Source organism: Lissotriton vulgaris, chromosome 3_1 (genome assembly GCF_964263255.1).
Source record: "Lissotriton vulgaris chromosome 3_1, aLisVul1.2, whole genome shotgun sequence".
Taxonomy (NCBI): Eukaryota; Metazoa; Chordata; class Amphibia; order Caudata; family Salamandridae; genus Lissotriton; species Lissotriton vulgaris.
Genome location: NC_141689.1, coordinates 1,139,977,223 through 1,139,995,382, shown reverse-complemented (window position 1 = coordinate 1,139,995,382; position 18,160 = coordinate 1,139,977,223). Strand labels below are relative to the sequence as shown.

Here is an 18,160-nt window from a genome sequence, read left to right as displayed (position 1 = left end):
TCTCTACTCTCTGTAAATCATCTGTGTTTGAGTACCCCCATACATCCACGCCATAGCTAGCAACACTGATGCATTTAGCTTGAAAAATCTTTAGCATTTCTTCGGGTGGTCTCTTTCCTAATTTTTGCGCAAACTCAATTAGTGCTGAAGTGGCCCTTAGAAAGTTCAGCTTCCTGGTATCGATGGTTTTGGACCAAGTTATTTTGCTATCTACCAGGATCCCTAAATAGGCATTAGATGTTGTGGTCTCTAGGACGGATTTATTAACAAATATGTCCTTATTTTTCCTTTTTTGTCTCGGATCAACATTCATCGTAAAAGTCTTTTTTTATATTTACTTTTAAGTTCAGAGAAGTCATATACTCACAATATTTATCTACCGAGCGCTGAAGTTGGACAGGGGTTCTTGCCAGAATAACAGCGTAGTCAGCATACAATAATGCCGGTATCGGTCGACGCTGGATAACTGTCTCTAACCATTTCTTGTTCAAGCCCATTGGTATATAAAGTGAATAAGAAGAGGGCCTGAACGCACCCCTGTCTGACCACCCCCCTCTCTATGTTGAACGGCTTGGTGAGATCCCCATCAATGCCATATCTCACCCTCGCTGATGCATTTGAGTAGAGTTCTCACAGGAAATTTACTAATGTTGGTTCGACTCCCATATCTAGGATTCTTGCCCAGTCATCCTTGTAGCTCCGATTGGGCACAAAGATATTGGTATCCTGTGCTACTCAGCATGGCGATCTATCCCCCGATCCGGCTGCCTCTTCGGAAGGATCTTCTGTCGCAGCAGCAGGGGACAGTCCTCCACCCGAACCTGGCTAGTCCCCACCTCGTGGAGATTGAGCTGCGACAGTTTACAGCTTTCGATCTCCCTCCCGAAGTCTGTGACGTCATTCTGGCAGCCAGGTGTCCCTCCACAAAAACGGTGTACAACTGCAGACGGCAAAAGTTTGTGGCGTGGTGGACAGCCAAGTCTGTGGATCCCCTTTCTGCCCCTCTTTTTGAAGTTCTTTTCTTCCTTATTGCCTTGGCCCGGCACGACTCTGCTCTGGGCACTATCAAAGGTTATCTTTCTGCCATCTCCGCCTTCCTGATCAGCCTTCTCTTTTTAATTCCCCGGTTGTTAACCGTTTTCCGAAAGGCATTACGCACACGTTCCTTTCCATGCCATTCATCATGCCTCAATGGGACTTGAATCTTGTCTTGACGTTTCTGTTGTGCGCTCCCTTCGAGCCTCTACATAATTGTCCTTTGCGTCTTCTCACCTCAAAGATTGCTTTCCTGGTTGCTATCACCTCTGCCAGAAGAGTGAGTGAGCTCCAGGCTCTTTCTTCTAAACCTCCTTTCTGCTCTGTTCATCCGGGCAAGGTGGTTCTGAGGACCCGGCCTTCTTTCTTGTCAAAGGTTGTCACGCCCTTCCACATCGGGCATACCATCACTTTCCCCACCTTCTTTCCTCCTCCGCATCCTTCCAGAAAGGAGGAGAGGCTCCACCACCTGGACCCAAAACATGCGCTCTCCTTCTACCTGTGCCGAACACAACAGTTCCTGGTGGATGACCAGCTCTTTATTGGGTACGTGGGCGCCAAAAAAGGTTGAGCCGTGCACAAACGAACCATCTCTCGGTGGGTCGTTCTCTGCATTAAGGCCTGTTACTCAATGGCTAAGAAGGAGCCTCCTGTGAGGTGGCATGCCCATTCGGCCAGGGCAACTGCAACCACTACTGCTTTGGGACGTGGCGTTCCCTTGCAGGACATTTGTCAGGCAGCTACGTGGGCCTCTCTGCACACGTTTACCAAGCATTACTGCCTTGACAGTCAGGTCTGGAGAGACGGCTTCTTTGGCCGTTCTGTTCTCCGTGACTTCCTGGTATAATTTTGTTCGCAGAACCACCACCGGGGTTGGTATTGCTGGGGTATCTATTCTAAGGTAAGGAATCTATCACTAACGTGTCTTTCAGATGCACAAGTTACTACTTGTGTAACAATATATCTGTAAGAGAAATTAGTTAGTGATAGATTCTCATCCAGGGGATACTCATCAATAGTCATAATCTATGAATAATTCCCGCCCATGTGCGGGATCCCGGAGCATATAGTAAATACGTGTATATATACATATATATGCATATGTGAAAACCTATACATGCAGCCTAAAATGTTCCCAACATGGCAAAAATGCTGAAATTACATAGGTTTGCATTGTGGTACCTATACCCTCCCAACCCATAAGGAAACGAGGAAGCAGTAAATAATTGTCATACAACAATAATTTATTGCCATATTTACATGAGTGCAACAGACCACACACGGCTCATCTCTGGAACTCAAAATAAATCAAATCGTATACGTTTATTACTGTGGGTCATTATTTCATTTGGATGCAGGCGATAGAACTATGCCTAAAGACAGAGGGAAAAGCATGTAGCTTTGGTGTGGTTCAGAGATGGCACAAATGTGTGGGTGCAATTTGTTGAGATTGGAATCTGACAATTATTTATAGATTCCTTACCTTGTGATTTACCCCCAGGCATCAGACTGGATCCAGAGAATTTTTTCGTCAGCCGTACCCCTACGTGTCGAAAGGTGGGGCAGGTTGGCTCTGCGTTCGTCGTTGTTGCTAGGATGACGTTGCGGCAGCTGCTTAGATGCCACCCTTGCGCACTGATGTCAGTTTTTCTTTTTCTGCGCCAGCCAGCACAGATCCGGAGAGAGCGTTACCTCCAGTCACTTTTTGACTGACTTTTTTGTGACTTTTGTTGACACCGTTTTGAGTCTATCGACTCCTGGTGCACGTTAGGGATGTCCAGTTTCAGGGCTTGCAGTTCCTGCTGAAAACTGATGTCGTTGACTGATCTGCACCGCTTGTGCTGCCTTGAACACGACCACGAACCCAAGTCGTGTTCCGTCTGCTGGAGCATTGTGAGAAAGTGGCTCTATATATACTGGACAATAATGAAGTACAATGTGTATAGAGTCCACAAACCCCAAAGGTATAACCGAGGTTAAAGTCAGGACTGACCTTACTCTCAAAAGTGGTAGCTTGGTCGAGCAGTAAGGCAGTACCAGAGGGCAGTGCAAAGCATTTGTTGTACACACTCAGTCAGCAAAGGATTTCACACACTCAAAGTCCGAACTCCAAGCCAATGGTTGTTATATCCAAATATATAGTTGTTTTATTTTTAGAACCAACAGGCATAAAAATATACTTTGCTAGATATGAGAACTCTCATGTAATTACTTTGCAAGGAAACAATGAAGTTGGTGAACACAATAGGTACAGGAGTTGCTGAAGGCAACTCAAGTCTAGACACACTTTAGCATTGAGCTCAATTAATTGTTACCATAAAAGTACAGTTGATTACAGTACAGATTACTTTAGTAGTTCCAGGACTAGATCCTAGATTCCGTCCTGGGGTCTAAGCTGAAACCAAGTTAGCAAAAACGTTCTAGTTACTGTGGTGAATTTTCATGAATATAAAGCTGTTTTAAAAGTTCACACTTAGAAACTTTTCAATGACAATCTGGCAATGTTGTTCAATGGGAGAAAATTCAGGTTGCAGGTAAAGTATGATCGCTTTACTTTTGTAATCCAGTACTGGGCTTCTAGGGCCAGCACCGGGGTCTGAACTTAAAACAGGTAGGTAATTGCGTTTCAGTATTTCGTATGATTTTTAAAGAATATTTCAAGTTTTCAAAAGTAGGCACTTAGAAGAAATTTCATAGAAAAACAGACAATGGGTTCCTATGGAGAAAATACAGATTACTAGTAAACCCGGTAAGGAATACTTTTGCGGTTCAGTACTGGGCTGCAAGGTACAGTACTGGCTTCTCGCCTGCTTGCAGGTGAGTACTTCGGAATTCGGACTTCGGCTGATTTTATACGAATATTTACAGTTTTTAAAACTTCACAAAATTTTCTTGTTAAAATGGGTCAATGTTATCCAATGGCAGGTAAGTGAGTTATCGGTTTCCAGGTGAGTACTTGGCTGGTGAAGTTAAGGTTCCGGGGGTAGACTCAGGGGTCCCCCAGGGTCAGGTAAGTATAGTCGGTTCCGCCCCAGCAGCCCAGGGCCGGCCGGGTGCAGAGGTAGGTAGGCCCGAAGATATCCAATGAGGGAAAGGGGGCCTTTGGTTGGTGGCTGCTGGCTAGCAGGCCACGCGGCTGGGGAGCTGAGCTCCTGGTCACTTGCTCAGGGCAGGGGGGGAAGTAGGATAGGACAAAGGTTGCACAGCCAGTGGCACTCGGGTGGCTGGGTGCAGGGTGCTCTTGAGCCGTCGGGCGCTCAATGTTATCCAATGGGAAAGTTCAAAAAGGAACAAAGGTTGCAGGCTCGGGGACAGAGACTCTCCAGGGGCGACCAGCACTTTGAGAGGTAAGTTAGGATCGTGAAGCACAGGTAGGTACCCCAAAGGAAGGCACAGGGGGCTGTAGGGCGCTGGGTGCAGGGGTGTCTTTGGATGTCGGAAAAGCGTACCCTCGGCTGGTCGCGGTTGGGGTGGCCCCTAATTCTGAGTCTGCAGGTGTCGGCTGGTTCGTCGAGGAGGGTCTTTGTGCACTGGACTTCGGGTCCCAGTCGCCGGGGGGACGTCCTCATGGTCTTGGTTCGGTTGGGCCCGGCGGGTCAGAGTGGGCTGGTCCGGAGCTTCCTGGTTGGCACCAGGTGGGTTGTTGCAGCAGGACCTCTGCTGATGGGATTTCCAGTCTTTAAGAGGGTCAAGGCAGGCAGGTCCTCCGGGTGTCCCAAGGTTGCTGTCCGCAGGAGTCGCCAGGATTAGGCAGGAGCCAGTTCCAGGATCGACAGGCCGGTAGGGCTGGGGCCAAGTCAGTTGTTGTTGTCCTGTTGTTAGCAGCTGCACGTCGGGTCTTCTTCTTCTTGATCTTCTTTCTTCTTTTCGTATCGGGATCTGAGGAAGGAAGGTTCAGGGAGCCCCTAAATACTGAATTTAGGGGTGTTACAGGTAGGGCAAGGACAGGGACCAATGGGTCCCTGTCCTGGGGTGAGTACAACCCCTAGTCTGCTCCTCTACCGTGGCAGGGGGGCAGGAGCCTAGCTGGGATTGGGCAGGGCTCCCCATCTACAAGATGTCCGGGGCCCGGGGTCGTGCTTCACCTCGTCTCCCCCACCTGAGGGATGGGGTTGGCACAGGCTGGCACACCCCCCTTCCTGACGTAGTTTTTCCCGCCAGTCTTCCCGCCAGAGTGGGGGTTAGAACTGGTGGGGGCCAGTTGCTGAGTACAGTAAATGGTCTGGAGGCGGCATGCCTTTGAAGCTTCCCCCTGCCCATCCTGGGGGAGGAGACCTAGCACCTCGCCCAGGATGTGCATTGTTGCAGGACCAGGAGAGCGGGGGGCTCTCCACCTAGGGGTCCAGCAAAATGTCTGCTGTGTAGCAGCCTCTGCAGCCACTCAGCCCAGACGTGGATTGTAGGTTAGGATTTCAGAGGGCATCTCTAAGATGCCCTCTGGTGCATTTTACATTAAATCCCACACTGGCATCAGTGCGGTTTTAATGTGCTGAGAAGTTTGGTACCAAACTTGTCAGTCTTCAGTGTAGCCATTATGGTGCTGTGGAGTTCGTAATGACAACCTCCCAGCACCATATACTCTCAATGGCATCATGGCACTTACAGCGCCCAGGAATGGCCCTGGGTACTGTAGGGGCACAGGGCTCATGCACCTGTGCCCACACCTCTGGCATAGGGCACCCAGCTAGAGGGGTGACTGAAGTATGCTAGGGCAGTGGGTTTTGTGGGCATGGCGCACGGGGATGTGTGCCATGTCGACTCTTGGTTTAGTTCTGTACTTAGGTACTCAGCCTGCAAAGGCAGTGTGTGGGTGCCAGGGTACAGCCCCCCTGAAGGTGGCAAAATAAGTACTGCAGCCCTCAGGGGTCTTCTCTGGTCACCATGCCCTGGGTACCTAGGGTACCATTTACTAGGGGCTGACAGATGGCCAGAGATGCCAATTGGGTTTTTAGTTTCAGCACAGTTTTAGGGAAGGAACACTGGCCCTGGGTACCTGGTTGGCAGGAACCCAGGGCACACTCAGTCAAAGCACATCAGCAGTTCAGAAAAAATTGGGGGCATACCAAGGCAAGAAAGATGGCACTTTCTCACAACCATGAATCCGAAGTCTTTGTGGGAGCGGTCCCGAACGCTTCTCGAGGCCCAGCAGTATGCTCCGCGCAGCGGGACGGATGTACTTTTTCTCGCTTACGCAAGAATGCTAATGACTTATCAAGGTCCTGGCTCCAAAATTGCATACTCTTCCATGGATTGAATACACTGATTTTGTACCAAGATTTGTGCGCACCTACGGCCCAGTGGACTAATTTCTATCCACTTAAGGAAAATATACCGTGTACTACGCTATGAATATTCCTCAGAACTGTTTCCAAAAGCCTTGAAAAAGTTGTTTCACGACGAAACACGTGTCGGCTGTTGCTCAACTTGGAATATTGGAATAAAGAAATGGAACTATCCTTTGGCCTTTGTGTACTCATTACGAGGTGCTGTTGATCACAACTAAAAGGACCCACTAAAAATACAGATCTTGATACCTCATTTTGTTGTGGTGCTCTGAACATTATTTCAAAATTTGTGTGTATGGTTTCTTCCTACATATGACACTACTTGGATGTCACAGTGTCTTCTGTTTCATTGAGAACGCCAATACAACATATGAATGGTTAAAATGAATGGTTATAATTTCCTGAATTCTTGTATGTTCTAGCAATTTGACCACCATTGTCATCTCCTTTGTTTTTGTTGATGAGTACTACAGGTGTTCACGGACAACACCACTGCCATGTGGTACTGCAACAAGCAAGGCGGAGCGGGGTCGTGGACCCTTTGACAAGAGGCTCTCCGTCTCTGGACATGGCTTGAACATCAGGGCATATCCCTGGTGGTTCATCACCTGGCGGGTTCTCTGAACGCCAGGGCGGACAAACTCAGCCGTAGGTGCATGATGGATCATAAATGACGTCTTCACTCGGAGGTGGCACAAGGTCTCTTTCAGCAGTGGGGAGAGCCTTGGTAGATCTATTCGCCACTGAAGAGAACACGCAATGTCATCAGTTCTGCGCGTTGGAATTTCCAAGGCGGCACTCGCTCGGAGACGCTTTTCGTCGCGAGTGGAGCTGCGGTCTGTTGTACGCCTTTCTGCCTATACCACTTCTGCCCAGAGTGCTGAAGAAGATCAGACGCGACTGGGCCCAAGTTATCCTTTTGGCTCCGGACTGGGCACGAAGATACTGGGATCCCGAGTTACTCAGTCTGTCTGTCGATCCCCCGATTCGTCTGCCTCTTCAGGAGGACCTTCTGTCGCAGGGGCGGTCCTCCACCTGAACCTGTCCAGTCTCCACTCCCATGCTTGGAGATTGAGCGGCGACAGTTGAGGCCATTTGACTTGCCTCCTGAAGTTTGAAATGTGATTCTGGCAGCCAGGCGTCCCTCCACAAAGTCGGTATACGCCTACAGGTGGAAAAGATTTGTGGTATGGTGCACAGCAGAGGCTGTGGATCCACTCTCTGCCCCCCTTTCAGAGGTTCTCCTCTTCCTTCTTTCTCTTGCCCAGAAGGGCTCTGCTCTGGGCACTATCAAGGGCTACCTTTCTGCCCTTTCCGCCTTCTTTTTTTTTTTTTTTTTTAAACCTTTATTAATGCAATCAAAGTAGTACAAGCGTCGGCCCACAACCACAGGGGCTGGCCGCAAATTGGCAAATCAATTCAAAGTACATACATTTGTAAACAGTCCTGGCGATCGCTACGAAGATTTGCAGCAGACGAGTAAATGCATCATCAATATAATAAACATATTAAAGGTTTCATTTTATCTTTTTGAAGAGTCAGTAGTGGCATTACTATGAAAGGCGTCACACCATACTTGAAAAGCAGTCAGACGAGGGGGGTGTTACGCACTTCAGTCAAAGAACAGGCATCTAACCAATACAGTATTGATCACGCAACAGACTGGGAATAAAAATGTATCTACTAGCAAGCAAGCAAGTGCGTGCACCCTCCCGAACATCCACCCTCAAGATACAATGAGATAGAAGCTGGTGTAGACACCCCAAGAATCAAAGCATAGCAAAAGGAGAAACAGCCAACCCACTGGGAAGAAGAAAGGAAAGAAAAGGACCATAGAACAAAACAAACTAAAATACCAAAACTCCCCCTAACACCCGCCACCCTGCACCCCTGTAATGGCTACGGCCTACCCCACTAACAGCGTGCCTGTCGCCCCGGAACTACCCTAAAGAAAGGAAGAAAAGCGGAGGAGGAGAAGAACATATACACTCCCGGTCTCCCTTGCCCCCCGCCAGTGGCGAACCCCCCAGGACATCCCACCCACTGTACGAAGCAAGAATTACCCCCGAACGATTGGGGGGGGGGGGGGGGGGGGGACAGCCACCAAACCACCCGCCCCCATTACAATATAAGGTACAATCCCGACTCAAAGCACAAGACGCAGCAAACCCAAGGAGTCAAAATCAACCCTGACCTGTACGTTCTTTACAGTAATCCTTGTTGCCCAATCCGGAGTCTGCATAAGGAAGTCAAAGCGTTCAATACAGTACTAAACAATGGGGTCAAATCGAAAGCAGGACATAACCAAAATCAACCCTGACCAGTACGTGTCTGTCCGAGTTCTCTTCGCCCAGTCCAGAGTCTTCAGGAGGAGATCGAAGCATTCAACACAGTACAAGACAATGGAGTCAGATCGAAAACAGGATACAAAATGGCGGCATCCACAATTCCGTCCGGGTAGGATCAGAAAAAGCGACGAGCCTCTCAGACAGTCACTGAAGAGCTGGTCGTGGCGAGCAGCACTTTTAGCACCGATGGTCCGTCGAACGAGGATTGAGGAGGAATGGCCAGCAATGATCTCAAGTGCGCCATCCACCAAGCCAGAAGCATCCGAGTGGGCCGAAGCAGGCTTCCGCTCAGGGCTTTCAGAATGACAAATAAAGGACTCCACAGGAACCACAGGTTGCTGATAGCATGTCGGGGCATCTTGCACCGGTCTGAAACAGGCCTTGGTCAGCGGTACAGACATCCGATCGTAAATGTCGGCAATTTGAGAGTGGAGTGCCCCAATGGCGGCCATTACGGACCTCAGCGATATTGTGTTGTCCGCCTCCTTCATCTCCTCCCCCAGAGAGACGAAGCAGGACACGATCACCGAACACAAACTCCAAGGCACTGGGCACGCACAAAGCCGAGGATAACAGCGGGCGCTCCCCAAACTGAAGAATCGACACCTTCGCCGCCCGCGGGGCCAAGCCCGTCGACCCGGGCCAATAGGTCTCCGGGCGTCGGACACCCGGTCACGGCTGTCGGTCTTCAAGGATCGCACTGTACCATATACACCGCTCAAGTCGGTCACTGAAATGCCATTCGAAATTCCCAAGAATGGTCCAAGTTCGGGAGACCGGATGCAGCCCCGACCCCACAGCCGATGTTGTTCAATTCCAACCCGGCTGGGCTAGAAATCGAGGTCCCGGCTTCAGCCCTGGAGTAGGCCAAGAATAGTTCTCGATATAACTTCGCCACCCGGTGAGCTGGAAAGACCGGGATTGCACCACAAGAGTCAGAAGCACTTCATACGCACAGGGGTCCAGTGAGAAAAAAGGATAGTCAGCAGGATATACGATCCACCGGCAGAGGTTTGCGGAGCTGGGAGCTTATGCGGCCATCTTGGTTCGCGGCGTAGCTCCTCCCCCCCTCATTCCGCCTTATTAAGGTTACCTGATCAGCCTTCTTTGTTCACGTCCCCGATTGTAAATAGGTTCTTGAAGGGCATCACTCATATGTTCCCGCTGTTCCTTTCGTGATGCCCCAGTGGGACTTGAATCTGGTTCTGACTTACCTGATGTGTGCTCCTTTTGAGCCACTTCATAACTGTCCTCTCCGTCTTCTTACACTTAAGACTGCTTTCCTGGTTGCCATCACCTCTGCCAGGAGAGTGAGTGAGCGCCAGGCTCTTTCCTCCAAGCCTCCGTTCCTTTCTGTCCATCCGAACAAGGTTGTGTTGCGAACGAGACCCTCTTTCCTGCCCAAAGTAGTCACAACCTTCCACATCAGGCAGTCCATCACTTTGCCCACCTTCTTTCCGCCTCCGCATCCCTCTAAAGAGGAAGAGCAGCTCTACCGTCTGGACCCAAAACGTGCGCGCTCATACTATTTGGATCGCACACACCAGTTCCGGGTGGATGACCAACTATTTGTTGGTTACGTGGGCGCTAAGAAGGGACGGGCGGTGCACAAACGGACCATCTCTCGGTGGGTCATGTTGTGAATCAAGGCATGCTACTCCTTGGCTAAGAAGGAGCTTCCTGTTGGGCTGAGGGCCCATTCCACTCGAGCAATGGTGGCTACTACTGCCCTGGGTCAGGGAGTCCCCTTGCAGGACATCTGTCAGGCAGCTACGTGGGCCTCGCTGCACATGTTCGCAAGACACTACTGCCTGGACAGCCAAGTCTTCTTTGGCCGTTCCGTCCTCCAGGACTTTCTGGTGTGATTATTGGTTCGCAGACCCACCACCGGGGTTGGTATTGCTGGGCTATCTATTCTAAGGTAAGGAATCTAATACTAACCTGTTTCTTTCAGATGCACAAGTTACTTACCTTCGGTAACAATATATCTGTAAGAAACAGTAGTTAGTATTCGATTCCTTACCGCCCCACCCATCCTCCCCGTTCTGCGAACCGATATCTAGGGTTAAGTTCTTCCCCTTTCAGAGCCCTAGTTTCATGGCACCAGTGTTGGTTTTTATCATGGCTCTGTGTTTCTGGCGCGGAAAAGCTGTGTATAAGAACTGACTTCAGCTCACGAGGGCGGCGTCTAAGTACTCCGGCGACGTCATCCAGACGCCGACGATGGTCGCGGAGCCATAGACCACGCCTACCGACGCGCAAGGGTACTGCTACGCAAAAGTTTCCAGATCCAGTCTGACACCTGGGGATATTCTAAGGTAAGGAATCTAATACTAACTACTGTTTCTTACAGATACATCGTTACCAAAGGTAAGTAACTTGTGCATCTAACCAACTTTCCTACAAAAAAAAGTCTAGAGGGAAATCGAGAAAAAGGAATAGTTTCTTACCTGTAACTACAGTTCTGTAGTAGGGGTAGCTCTGTTATAGTCATAGTTTAGCGAATAGTCCCGCCCATGGCGGGGACCCCGGAGCAATCAAAAATTATCTCTTAAGCTGTCTTCTTTGCAGTCCTGCATAGACACTTAAGAGAAAATCAAGACAAATAATGCAGCCTAACACTTACAATGCTACAAAGGCCACCACTTCATCTAAACAGTGAAAAGGATAGCCAACAATGTCAAATTTTTTACACATTTTACCAAGTTTTCCTCATAGAGAAAAACTCCCCTTCACCAAAATCCTAGAAATGATAGAGAGGAAGGGTTGGACAGACAAGCCCCCATAGGCTGCCATTATGTGTCTGGAAAAGAGATACCGTGCCTTTAAGGAACTTTCCAGAGACCCTCGGTATCCCAGCCTGTACAGCCAAGTCCTTTTACTTTCAGTTCTTTTTTCCGGTTCCTGCTAGCAGGACCCTGGAGCATTAGCTCTGCATTTTTGAGTTTTTTTATTCACTTTTAGTGATTATTTCTGGATTTTTACAGCTTCACTTCGACGTCTTTGGCCTTTATCTACATTCTGCTGTGTTTTTTTGACAGAATTTCGGCAGTCTCCTTGTCTTTTATGCTATTTCTAGCTGACATGTGCTGTGACTGCAGTTGAAATAAAGACCAAAGCTGAAGCTCACAGAGTTTGTATTCTGTGCTTGCCTGTGTTTGGACACCTGTCGTCTCTGTCCATTCTTTTCCAGGAGGCTTCTGCTCCCAGGTTTGGAGCAGGGAAGTTTGAAGGCATTTTCTTCGGCCTCTGGGTAAGGAGAGGGTAGGTCCTCTACCGAGTCCCATGCTGTGACCTCTAGGGTTCTTCCCAGTAGGAACGCGTCTGAAATATGACGCGGTTCCAGTCAGCGTCGAGGACTACGACGTCGAGAGCAGGATACTCTCCGTCAAACCAGGACTCCGGTCGACGCGACGTTAAAGGTCGACATCTAGGAGTGGACCTGGAGGACCTCGACGTTCTGGTGGTGATCGACGTCGAGGTGAGGATCAATGTCGAGGTGGTACTCGACGTCATGGTGTGCTCGACGTCGAAGTGCAGTGTTGCTCGACGCCGAGGAGCAGTGTTGCTCGACGCAGAGGAGCAGTGATGCTCGACGCAGAGGAGCAGTGACGCTAGACGCCGAGGAGCAGTGATGCTAGACGCCGAGGAGCAGTGATGCTCGACGCCGAGGAGCAGTGATGCTCGACGCCGAGGAGCAGTGATGCTCGACGCCGAGGAGCAGTGATGCTCGACGCCAAGGAGCTGTGATGCTCGATGTCGAGGAGCTGTGATGCTCGACGTCGAGGAGCTGTGATGCTCGGCTGTAATGCTTGGCGCCTCAGTACAGTGCTGCTTGACGTCGAAGTGAAGTCGACATCGCAGTGGAAGAGTGTTTGACGCCATCCTGACGTTTTTACGTTGTGGTGGTCAATGTAGTAGAGACTGTCAATATCTTAGTGATGGTTACGTCGTAGTGATCTCACCATCACTACGTGATGGGTTGCCGCCGCGGGGTCATTACCAGCGCTTGACGCCGGGATCCTGTTCCAGGCCTCGCTCCACCAGGAGCCTCTCATCGTCGGCGGACACTGTTGTCCCCGGCAACGTCGACACAGAGCAGTGGATCAGCGTCAAGGTACCCCTATGATGGGGCGTCTGAGGCTACTTACCACTCGTAAGCGAGGGACGTTGGTCCCTTTGCTTAGTTTTGAGTACTCGCATACCTACTCATCGTCTAGGTCACCTCCTGCTCTGCCCCCACTGGTGATACCACCGGGGATGCCTAGGAATTCTCTCCGGCCCCTCTACCACTCACCGCCCCAGGGGCCTTTCGCCCCTCAGTCTGCGATCCCCCGTGGAACCTTGAGAACCTAGAATGAGATCTCATTTTGGGGGCATTGGTCGCATAGGTTCCGCTGTCTTCCAGGTTTACCGTTATGGAAGGTCTCGGTTCAGGCATGCCAGGGATGTATCTTCAATAAGTGCGGGGAGGTGCTCTCCTACTCTTACAAATTTCCCCCCTAGCGGGTTGTTCACTGGTTGGCGGTACTTAATTTTCGTCCACTGCCACCTGCCAGGAGGTTCTGGCTTCGAACCTACTCCTCACAGGGGTGACGGCATGCCAACAGCATGCTGGGGCCCTTTCTTGCTGGGCCGTTGTGATAGATCCCTGTATGTGTGGGTTTTCTTCACCAATTTGCGGAACTCCTGCCGAGACACAGGAGGGACGCCTTACAAGAGATGGTCTAAAGGGCCTGGTGGTTTCAGATCTACTCATCGGCGCTGAATCGGATATTTCTCGCCTGGTGACCCCAGGTATTGCCATGGTTTTCGCTCTATGGGGACATACTTGTATTCGTCTGCCGTCTCTGCAGACTGCAGCACAGCAGTGTGCTTCTACTCTTCCATTGATTGGGGCAAGTCCGGATGGCCTAGTGGTCTAAGGCGCTGCGTTCTGGTCGCAGTCTCCTCGGGAGTCATGGGTTCAAATCCCACTTCTGGACAACCCTTTGGATTACATGCGGGTAGCGAGTAGTCCGCATGAAGTCTGTATCGGAGACGGTTGTAGGCTGTAGGTTTGGGGAGGCATGGAGAATGGCTTAAGCATTCCACCCTTTCTAGCGGCGTTTTTCCTCCCAGAACTTGTCTGTGGTCCTGGGCCGCCATTGAATGATTCACAAGTATATTGTTCGCAGTGAGAGCTCGACGCTCCTCGGCAAACAAAGTCCCGGCCGTGTCTAAGCCCTGAGGAATTACTTCCCCCTCGTCCGTTACTCGCTCCGGTGGGGGAGAAGCATGCACACTTACAAGGTAGAGTGGAGAAACATTTCTCAGGACAAGTGGGTGCAGAATGATGGGTTGCAACAGATACAGTCTTCGTTTTGTCAGCCCTCCTCCAGCAATTCCACCAGTTCGCTCGCAGTTCCAGCTGCGCGACCGCCAAGCGGAGGCCAATAACCTGTTAAGAAAAAAGGCGATATAAGAGGCCCATCTGTCTCAAAGGGGAAAGGATCTTTCTTCACGGTTCTTTCCGGTGCGAAAGAAGGACAAGAACGAGTTCAGGCCCATTCTGTGTTTGTGACAAGCGAACAAATGGATTCGCAGAGAGAAGTTTTGCACGCTGTCTTTGCACAGAGCAGACTAGCTTTGCGTTCTAGATCTGCAGGATGCGTACTTCCATGTGCCCATTGCACCGACACACCGGAAGGTCCTGCGCTTTCTAGTCGGCACCAATCACTAGCAGTACACTGTACTACCGTTTGGACCGGAGTCTGCACCCAGGACTTTTTCAAAATGCACAGTGGTGGCTGCGCACCTGAGAAAGTACAAGGTGTTTTCTCTATCTGTACCTGGACGACTGGTTGATCAACGCCTCCACCTTCCAGGAAGCGCAATTGCGCTTCAACAGGGCGGTTGTTCTGCTAAACCAACTGGGGTTGTGAATAAACATGTCCAAGTCTGTGCCGACTCCTGTCCAGTGCCTACAGTACTTGGGGGACTCCATCGATACTCTTTTAGGAAGCGTGCCTCCTTCGGAGGAGCGGCGCTTATCGATCCGTCGGAAGGCTCAGGCTCTCATGGCTGTTCCTTCTACGACAGTGAGGACGGTGTCTTCTCTATTGGGGTCGATGGCCTCTTGCATCTGCCTCACACCACACGCAAGCCTCCACATAAGGCCGCTGCAGGAATGTCTGGAGTATCAGTGGGACCGGAAGCGGGGTAGCTGGGACGATAGGATCCGCTGTCCCTTCACGCTCCACAGTCCCTGAGATGGTGGTACTCCGCAGAGAATCTCCTCCAGGGGGTTCCATTCCACAAGGACATTTCCATTCAGACTATCGTCACTGATGCTTCTCTCCACGGCTGGGGAGCGCACTCAGACCATCTACTGATCCAGGGGACGTGGTTCCTGGCGGAATCCACGTATCGCGTCTATTTTCTGGACCTTAGCGCTGTCCATTTGGCACTGCAGGCCTTTCATCCGTCCTTCCAGACCACCTCCTTGCTTGTACAGACGGTTAATACGACCACAAGGTATTACCGCGACAAGCAGAGGGGCTTGAGATCGTGCACACTGTCACAAGGAGCGCAGGTGATCTGGCACTGACTGCTAGCCAGAGGACTGATGATAACGGCTACCCATCTGCCAGGTGTGCAGACTGCTCAGGCGGACGCACTCAGCAGGCTGGTGCGAGTAACCCACGAGTGGGTCATATACGATGAGGTGCTAGGAGACATCTTCGACAGGTGGAGCACTCCAGACGTAGATCTGTTTGCCACCGCCTACAACAGAATATGCCGAGGCTTCGCCTCCAGGTCTTACCAACAGGGGAATCTGGGGAGCGCGTTATGGATCAGCTGGTTGAACAGCTTTCTCTACACCTTTCCACCCATTTCCCTGGTTTCGGCGGGGCTCATCAAGCTGTCTTAGTTCAGAGCACGGATGATCCTCATTGCTCCGGAGTGGCCCCGGCAGTGATGATTCATGGACCTGCTTCACAGGTCTCCCCTACCTCACCTGCGGATGCCGTGTCGGCCGGACCTTCTTGCGAAGTTCGGGGGCAGACGGTGCACCCCAACCATAGTTGGGTTTGGCGCCGTGGCTCCTGAGATAGTGTAATATGGATACCTGACTCTGCCTCATGATTGCATGGATATTCTCGAAGAGGCTAAGCGACCTTCCACTAGGACTTCCTATGCCTTTAAGTGGAAGAGGTTCTGCATCTGGTGTACGCCTAAGAACTATGTTCCGACGACCTGCAAGGAAGTTGTCATACTTCCATACCTTTGCATTTGGCCCAATCTGGCCTTAATCTTCATTCTATTAAGGTCCCCCTCGCAGCGTTAACTGCGTATAGGAAATGCCTTTCACAGACATCCTTCTGCAAGGTTCCTGTGATTAAAGATTTTTGGGAAGGATTGAAGAAAGTGTTTCCTCCTGTTCGGCGTCCTTCGCCTTTGTAGGAGCTGAATGTGGTGCTGTCCAGGTTGATGAGGGAAGCTTTTGAACCTTTTCATAAGGCTTCACTACAGCACTTTTCATGGAAGGCGGCTTTCCTCGTGGCCATTACATCGGGCCGCATGGGGGAGAGGGGGGGGGGGGGGAGGGGGTGAAATTCAGGCATTGTGTTGCCTAGACCTTACACTGTATTTCGTGCTGCTAAGGTTGTGATGCGTACTCACCCTTGGTTCCTTCCTAAGGTGATTTCTGATTCCCATGTCTATCAGACTATAACTTTACCTAAGTTTTTTCCAAAATCTTTCCACTCCAGTGGAAAGGTCTCATCATTCCCTGAATATCAGAAGGGTGTTGAAATTCTGCTTGGATAAGACCAAGGTCATTCGTAGGTCAGACCAATTGTTTGTCAATTATGGGTCGGTCAGGACTGGTCTTGCCATCTCAAAACAGTCCATCTTGGGTGGATTGTGTCCTGTATCCAGTTATGTTACCGAAAGGCTAACAAAAACTTATAGGCTCATTCCACCAGGGGCAAAGCGGCTACAACGGCTTTGCTACGTAATGTTCCCATTGCTGTTATCTGTAGGGCTGCCACGTGGAAGTCGGTCCATACCTTTGCTAAACACTACTGTCTGGACTCTGATACCAGAGCGGATGCTCGGATTGGGCAGGCTTCGTTGAGAAATCTGTTTGCACAGTAGTGGTGTTGTATTTTTTGTCCACTGCCGAATTGGTTTGTTGGGATGGGTTTGCCATTCTATTTACTAGATTATGACTATACACAGAGATCCCCTACTACAGAAGGAGTAGTTTCTTACCTGTAACTCCAGTTCTGTAGTAGGGGTATCTCTGTTATAGTCATAAGCGCCTGCCCTCCTCCCCGCTGGAGAAATTGATAATGTACTGTATGCTACAGGCCTTGCTTTATACACCTTCAAAAAGAACTGAAAGTAAAAGGACTTGGCTGTGCATGCTGGGATACCGAGGGTCTCTGGAAAGTTCCTTAAAGGCACGGTATCCCTTTTCCAGACACATAATGGCAGCCTATGGGGGCTTGTCTGTCCAACCCTCCCTCTCTACCATTTCAAGGATTTTGGTGAAGGGGAGTTTTTCTCTATGAGGAAAACTTGGTAAAATGTGTAAAGTGTAAAAAATTTGACAGTGTTGGCTATTCTTTTCACGGTTTAGATGAAGTGGTGGCCATTGTAGCCTTGTAAGTGTTCGACTGCATTATTTGTCTTGATTTTCTCTCAAGTGTCTATGCAGGACTGCAAAGAAAACAGCTTAAGAGATTATTTTCGATTGCTCCGGGGTCCCCGCACATGGGCGGGACTATTCACTAGATTATAACTATAAACAGAGATACCCCTACTACAGAACTGGAGTTACAGGAAAGAAACTACTCCTTTTTCTCTATTTCCCTCTAGATTTGTTTTGTAGGAAAGTTGGTTAGATATGGAGTTTAGGCAGTGAGTGTTCAAGATGAGCGAACAAATTGAAAAGATAGGAATGAGAGAACAGAAGTAGACTCAGAGGTGAGAGAGAAACCGCAAGAGATAGAGGTAAGATGATGAGGATAGTAGAGATTATCTATTGTGACGGGTATTAGGAGATAACATTTGTATCGTGCGACTGCACAACGGCAGTCCCTCCTGTTCTCCCTTAACCCTGTGCCTTGCCCTGATGGCTTCAGCGTTTCCATCATAATCCCAGTAACGAATTTACATACAATTAAACTATTGTATGCACCACTGGCTCAACCATGGGTTTTCCCATAGTCTTAAAACACTGCTGAGGACAGGAACATTTCTTACAGGATGCACAGACCTTGTAACACAATGCATGCTGTTTACACAGAGGATGCCTTTCTGACGTTTGAAACTGCTAAAGTAATTTTTGAACTAGGGAATGGCCAATTCCTGTAAAATATGTTACATAGGACAGATAGAGAAACCTGGCAGAAAGTCACAGACATCAGAATTATTCCTAGCCTTGCCCACTTTACTAGACCTCACAACTACTAATTAGAAGAATGACACTGCTGTAAAACT

General features: G+C 49.8%; 1 protein-coding gene across 1 annotated transcript in view; it reads left to right on the top strand.

The window, feature by feature from the left end:
* Positions 1 to 18,160, top strand: part of FAM13A (family with sequence similarity 13 member A) — a 1,072,469-nt gene that overhangs the window by 953,842 nt on the left and 100,467 nt on the right. The window lies entirely within an intron of this gene.